Below are 7,851 nucleotides of genomic sequence, written 5' to 3'. Positions count from 1 at the left end.
GCTACACCACATCTGCCAAGCAGATGCCTGACCAGCAGCGTAACCCAACGCGCTTAGTCAGGCCTTAGAAAGAGAGAGCGTGAGAGAGAGAGAGAGAGAGAGAGAGAGAGAGAGAGAGAGAGAGAGAGAGAGAGAGAAAAGGTACAGAGGAGTACGACTGTGTCTGGACTGACTGCAAAGCTGGCCGCCTTGTTGGGGTGTGTGTGTGGGTGTACGGATTGGTGGGTGGATGAGGGTGTGTGTGTGTGTGTGCGAGTAGATGGGTGGATGAAGTTGTGGGTGTTGGGATGTTGTAGGGGCCAGTGGGGGAGTGGGTTGGGGGGGGGGAGGAGGGAGAGGGGGAGGAACACGTAGGCGTTCGTCTGGCTCGTTTATGGGACAGACAATCTATCTGTCCAATTTTCTATCTGTCTTTGTCTCTGTGTGTTCTTGTCTGTCTGCATGCATGGGTGTAGGTGCGTGTTACTTACAACCACCCAGTGCATTAACTCACTCAGTACGGCCAGGCATCAGAGAGCTTCTGTTTGCCGACGATGCTGCCCTCGTCGCCCATACAGAAGCGGCCCTGCAGCGTATAACGTCCTGCTTCGCAGAGGCTGCGCAGCTCTTCGGCCTAGAAGTCAGTCTGAAAAAGACGGAAGTTCTCCACCAGCCTGCCCCACGGGAAGAATTCCACGCTCCTCACATCAACATCGGTGAGACAGAGCTGAAGTCGGTCCACCAGTTCAGCTACCTAGGCTGCACCATCTCGTCTGACGCCAAGATCGACAAGGAGATCGACAACAGACTTGCAAAGGCAAACAGCGTATTCGGCAGGCTGTACAAGAGAGTGTGGAACAACAAACACCTGAAGAAAGACACAAAGATCAGCGTGTACAGAGCTGTTGTACTGCCCACCCTGTCGTATGGCTCCGAAACCTGGGTCACCTACCGGCACCACATACGACTGCTTGATCGCTTTCACCAGCGCTGCCTTCGCACCATCCTCAGCATCCACTGGAGTGACTACATCACAAATGTCGAGGTCCTGGAGCAGGCTAAGACTATCAGCATCGAGGCAGTGCTGCTAAAGACACAGCTACGTTGGGCAGGGCACGTGTCCAGGATGGAGGACCACCGCCTGCCCAAGATCGCGCTGTATGGCGAACTGTCCACTGGCCACCGTGACAGAGGAGCACCCAAGAAGAGATACAAAGACTCCTTGAAGAAAGCTCTCGGTGCCTGTCACATTGACCATCGCCAGTGGTCCGCAGTAGCCGCTGATCGAGAGACCTGGCGACGCACCATCCACCAAGCTGTCTCCTCCTTCGAAAACAACCGCAGGGCCAGCCTTGAGGACAAACGCAGAAGGAGGAAGAACCACGATGCTGCAGCCGCGAACCCAGACCAGACTTTCCCTTGCAACCGCTGCGGCCGACTCTGCTTTTCCCGCATTGGCCTTGTCAGCCATGAGCGTGCCTGCATCAGACGTGGACAACGCCCTTCCTAGATCTTCGTCAGCGAAGCCAGGCCATGATGATGACTGACGGCCAGTCCTCTATTCTCCTCTACACAGACCCCTCGGATGTCCAGTGGGTGTCTGAATGACCCAACCTTTAGCTTCCGTCGTCAGAACTGTGGTATTCTTTGTCAACATTCACCTCTTCAGTATAAGAGCGTTCCGCTTGCAATATTTTGATGATGGTAATTGGGATGAAACGCTGTTAACGTCGTCTCTTTCGCCGTTCGTATGGAGAGAGTTCATATATTTAACTGAAATACACGTAGCGCATCACCTATTTGTGCCGAAGAAATAGTCCCAAAGATAGAAGTGGAAAGGCAGGTGAAGGGAGTGTATCTGAGAGAAGTGAGATGTTGATACAGTGGAATGGAAAGGGATATGAAAAACAAGGTTGTTTTGTGAACTGCTCTCTATCTCTCTCTCTTTCTGAAATTGATGGTGGTGTGGTGGTGGTGGCAGTTGTGTGTGTGTGTGTGTGTGTGTGTGTGTGTGTGTGTGTGTGTGTGTGTGTGTGTGTTTGCGCGCGTGTGCGAGTGCGCTGCGCGCAAGTATTAATGTGTGCGTGGGTCTTTTCCATGACCGCAACAACAACAAAAAAAAAAAAAAAAAAAGAAAGAAGAAGAAGAAGAAAGAAAAGAAAGAAAAAAAAAAGGGGGTGGGGGTGGGGGGAGGAAACAGAAGCGAACAATTTATCGATTCCAGTGGGCGACATTTCAAATTGGCACTTCCTTTTGTAACTTTGCACTTACTTACTTTGTTTTCGCTTCATCACTTCTTTTTTTTCGGGGTGGGGGTGGGTGTGTGTGTTAAGACATTCCTACTCCTAAGTCCTGTTGATAGTGAAGCAACCCTCAAGTTCACGTGCATCACGATATGGTAGTTCAGGTCTGAGGCCTTTCACTCTGTCAACGAGATTCGTCGTGCAGTTTGCTACGGCACCGTTACACAACGGATCGTCTGCTCTTGGGAGCTCTGCTTTTGGCAGGAGCCATTTGTTTTCTGGGTTCGTCAGTTGGGTCTTTTTGTGGAATGGAGTGAGGGAAAGTTTCAGCTGCAGTTTCAAGGAGGTGTTAAAGCGGATATATATATATATCTGCTCTCCCCAGGGAGAGCGCTTCACAACACTGACAGCACACACACACACCCTTTTTTTCCTGCGTGCAGTTGTTATTTGTTTTTTTTTCCTATCGAAGTGGATTGTTTTCTGCAGATTTTTGCCAGGAACAACCCTTTTGTTGCCGTGGGTTCTTTTACGTGCGCTAAGCGCGTGCTGCACACGGGACCGCGATTTATCGTCTCATCCGAATGACTAGCGTCCAGACCACCACTCATGGTCTAGTGGAGGGGAGAGAAAATATCGGCGGCTGGGCCGTGATTCGAACCAGGTTGCTCAGATTCTCTCGCTTCCTAGGCGGACGCGTTACCTCTAGACCATCAATACAGAGAGAGAGAGAGAGATAGAGAGAGAGAGAGAGAGAGAGAGAGAGAGAGAGAGAGAGAGAGAGAGAGAGAGAGAGAGAGAGAGACAGAGAGATGTGTGTGTGTGTGCGTGCGCGTGTTTCACTACATCTGCATGCTTAAAGAAAAAAACAACATAAGCAGCAGATACATGACGTAGGCATGATGTCAACGTTCTGGTCAGATCTTAGAATGAGTTGTGGAAACACAGAGAGAGAGACAGAGAGAGAGAGAGAGAGAGAGAGAGAGAGAGAGAGAGAGAGAGAGAGAGAGAGAGAGAGAGACAGAGAGAGAGACAGAGACAGAGACAGACTGACAGACAGACAGACAGACAGACAGACAAACAGGGACAGAGAGATTCATACGCAGAGTCATTCATACTGAACATACAATGGGGTTAGCGTTGATAGAAATCGTTGTGCTATCAGTGAGTGTAACACTACACTACACTACACTACACTACACCAAACCATAATACAATACACCACACTACACTGAACTACACTACACCACACCACACCACACCGCACTACGCTACACTACACTACACTACACTACACCATACCACACTACACTACACTACACTACGCTACACTACACTACACTACACCACACCACACTACATCACACTACACTACACTACACTACATTGCACAACACAATACCACACCACACTACACTGCACTACACTGCACTACACTACACTACGCTACGCTACACTACACTACGCTACGCTACACTACACTACACTGCACTACATTTCACAGCACCACACTACACTACACTACACCGCAATACATCACACTACACTACACTACACCGCAATACATCACACTACACTACACTACACTACAATACACCACACCACACTACACTACACCACACTACACCACACCATACCATACAACACTACACTAAACTGCACTACACCACAATACACAACACATTACTACACTACACTACACCTCACTACACTACACTACACCACAATACACCACGCTTCAATAAACTACACTACACTACACTACACCACGCCACAATACATCACACTTCACTACACTACACTACACTACACTACACTACACCACACTTCACTACACTACACTACACCACACCACACCACACCACACCACACTACACTACACTACACTACACCACACCACAATACACCACACTTCACTAAACTACACTACACTACACCACACCACAATACACCACACTTCACTACACTACACTACACTACACTACACTACACTACACTACACTACACTACACCATAATACACCACACTACACTACACTACGCTACACTACACTGCACTACAGTACACCATACCGCAATACACTACACCACACCACACCACACCACACAATAATACACTACACTACACTACACTACACCACAATACACTACACTACACTACACTGCACTACACTACACTACACTACATCGCAATACACCACACTTCACTACACTACACTACACTACACTACACCACACCGCAATACACCACACTTCACTACACTACATTACACTACACTACACCACACCATTTTGCACCACACCACACCACACCACACCACACCACACCACACTACACTACACTACACTACACTACACTACACATATGGGGGAAGATACATCCAAGCGCACACGGCAATAACAAGAGAATCGACTGCAAAAAATCCAAGATTCACGCTATTGAAATCTCTCTCTCTCTCTCTCTCTCTCTCTCTCTCTCTCCCTCTCTCTCTCTCAAGAAGTGTGTATCTTGGTAGTCGGCTGATTTCTTTTATCCGTTAGAAGGCTGCAGCCTACAATAAATATACGGATTTCTCATGTCAACCGCGCCGTGTTTTGCGTTGTGTCGTTTCCCCTGCGGAGGCATACGTATGCCGATTTGAACGGTGAAAACTTTCCCGTTTGCAAAAGGAATATATTATAGATCTGTGCACACGCCTTGCTTCTTCAAACTGAAACTGAAACTTGCAGAATGAAAAGTCTGCCTTCAATATTGAAGGAAGGAAGGATGGAAGGAAGGAAGGAAGGAAGGAAGGAAGAAATGAACTGTTTCCCAAACATTCTTCATGGAAAGTGATTTTGGCTGGGTGTTCTCTGTGAACGTACTGGTCATTATTTCAGCGGGCTTCCCTTTCTTTTTGTTTTTTCTTTGCCTTATTTGTTGTTCGCTGTTTCATAAACGTGATCAAAAAGTGGACACAACAAAGAAAGAAACCACCAAGTATACAAACCAATAACCTGCGTACAAAATGAAAGAATGGAAGGGGGAAAAATGCCGACACAATTCTACTCAATCTGCCGCTTTCTGGAACAACAACGAAACAAACAAACAAAAAACAAAACAAAAAAAAACAAACACCTCTATGTCCCTTTGGAGCTCATTTTCTTTCTTTCTTTTGTTCTCATCTGGTGTTTCCACTCCGTCCTCTCTCTCTCTCTCTCTCTCTCTCTCTCTCTCTCTCTCTCTCAGTGTTCAGTGTTCTCTTCTTGTCTATGTTAAACAGGTCCTAAGGACGAAATGTTTGTTTAACTCCTCCTATACATGAAATCCGTACTCTACATCGATGTGAAAAAGATATATCCTTGGGAGAGATTCTTTTAAACATGGGACAACTCTTCCTTCTTAGGCGTTCCTTTATGTTGTCAGGTTGAAGGGGGTTGTCTTTTCCTTAGAATCCTCCCCCGACTGAGCCGCCTATGAAAGGTCTGGCCTATGTGTAACGATGTCTATCGAGCTTATATAGATTCAATGCTGACACAGGGAAATGATAGGAATTCTAACGGGAGAGAGGAGGGGAGGGGATGAGGGGGGTAGGGAGGCGTGGGGGGTGGGGGTGGGGGGATGGTAGCGGGCAGTGAGACAGACAGAGAAAGAGTCAGAGAGAGAATGTATGTTCTGCTGAATGGAGGGGAGCGAATTCCAATCTCAGATCATTATTCATTTATTTTTTTGTTGTTGTTTTTCTAAGGGATAAGAAAGTGGCAATGGTAAATGTAATCAAGTGAGCGGCTGTTTTATTCGATATTATATTATGATATTATTATTATATCATTTCTTGTTTATTTTGCTTCTATATCAAGTTTCTTTTGTTCTTGCTCTTGGTCTTTTTCATTAAACAATTTTTGAAGTGTGCAGAACACGTGTTTTATTGATGTAATAATATGAAATATTGTCCCTTATTTTTTTTCCTATATTATGTTTCCTTTACCTTTTTGGACGTATTTTACCCATTTTTTTAGGTGTGCATAAACATGTGCTGTGATAAATTTCTATTTCGGTTGTGATCATCTTGTGCGTATATGAGTTTCTTCATCTCCTGTTTGATGTAAGGTCTGCTGTGGTTTAGGTAAGTCAGAAGACAGAAAACAAATGATCAGCCATGGGGGGAGTGAAGGGGAGCGTGTTCTCTCTCTCTCTCTCTCTCTCTCTCTCTCTCTCTCTCTCTCTATTTAATTATTTGAAAGTGGAACATTTCCGTTGGACTGGGCAAAATCCGTTATTGTGCCTATACATAAGAAGGGAGACACAAACAACCCGGGCAATTACAGAGAAGTAGCCTTGACAAGTACAATTAGTAAAGTGTATATACGCATCTTAAATCGAAGATTTAAAGAAATGGTCAGAATTAGAAAAAAAAAAAAAAAAAAAAAGGAGGAACAGGTGGGCTTTAGAACAGGTTATAGTACTGTCGACCATATAGTTACTTTATACGCTTTGGTCCAATATCATATTTTACGTAGGACTAAGCTATACGTACCATTAGTAGACTTCAAAAAAGCATTTGGTTCTGTGAACAGAAACATCCTGTGGAGTACTATAAGAAAAAGCGGGCTACATGGGAAGTTTTATATGGCTGTTGAAAGTATCTACAGTTCTGTACTTGTATGTGTTCATGGCAAAGGTATTTATTCAGACTTTTTTCAGCGTCCAAGCGGGGTTAAACAAGGTTGTATGCTAAGCCCACATCTGTTTTCCTTTTTCATCAATGAATTGGCAGTGGAGTTATCAAAGAAGGGTAGACATGGAATACAAATGACACCTGACGCAACAGAATAGTTCTTAATGCTATTTGCTGATGATGTTGTTCTCTTGTCTGACACACCCATAGGGTTACAATATCAATTAAATGCCGTTAAGCAAGAAACAGACAGACTACAGCTAACAGTAAATCTCGATAAGACCAATATTATAGTTTTCCGCAATGGAGGTCATCTTATGACTCGTGAAAAATGATGCTATGGTGAGAGGGAAATAAAATTAACCAATACATATAAATGTTTAAGAATGTTATTCACAACAAAATTGAGTTTGACGTCTGCGTGCAATGAAGCAAATAGAAAAGCGAAGAAAGGAGACTGCGTTCGACTGACGCACAGCTTTTTTGGAAACTTTTCGACACACAACTTGAACCAGCCTTGATCTAAGGAGCGGAAATATGGGGACTCATATCATATAACCAAATGGAAAAGGTATATACATTTGCAATGAAGCGCTTTCTTGGTGTTCCATTACACTCATCAAACACTCTAATGCATGGCGAAACCGGTAGGTACCCATTGCATATTAGGTCAATTGTAAATGCATAAAGTATTGGCTCAAACTAACAAGACTGCCAACATCACGATTGTGTAGACAAGCATACGAGATGCTGCTACTGCAAGAGGAAAAGGGCAAACAGGACTGGGTATTCCACATCAAGAAAACACTAACGGAACATGGATTCAGTCTCGTTTGGATGTGCCAAGGAGTAGAGCACGAGAGCGGCTTTGTATCGGAATCTAAAGACAGACTTATAGCATATTCCAAACAAAACTGACACGGAGAAATAGAGAGCAATGATAGGTACAAATGGTTCTATTAATTTAAATCA

The sequence above is a fragment of the Babylonia areolata genome, chromosome 11 (assembly GCF_041734735.1).
Source record: "Babylonia areolata isolate BAREFJ2019XMU chromosome 11, ASM4173473v1, whole genome shotgun sequence".
NCBI lineage: Eukaryota > Metazoa > Mollusca > Gastropoda > Neogastropoda > Buccinidae > Babylonia > Babylonia areolata.
Note: the sequence above shows the minus strand (reverse complement) of the source record.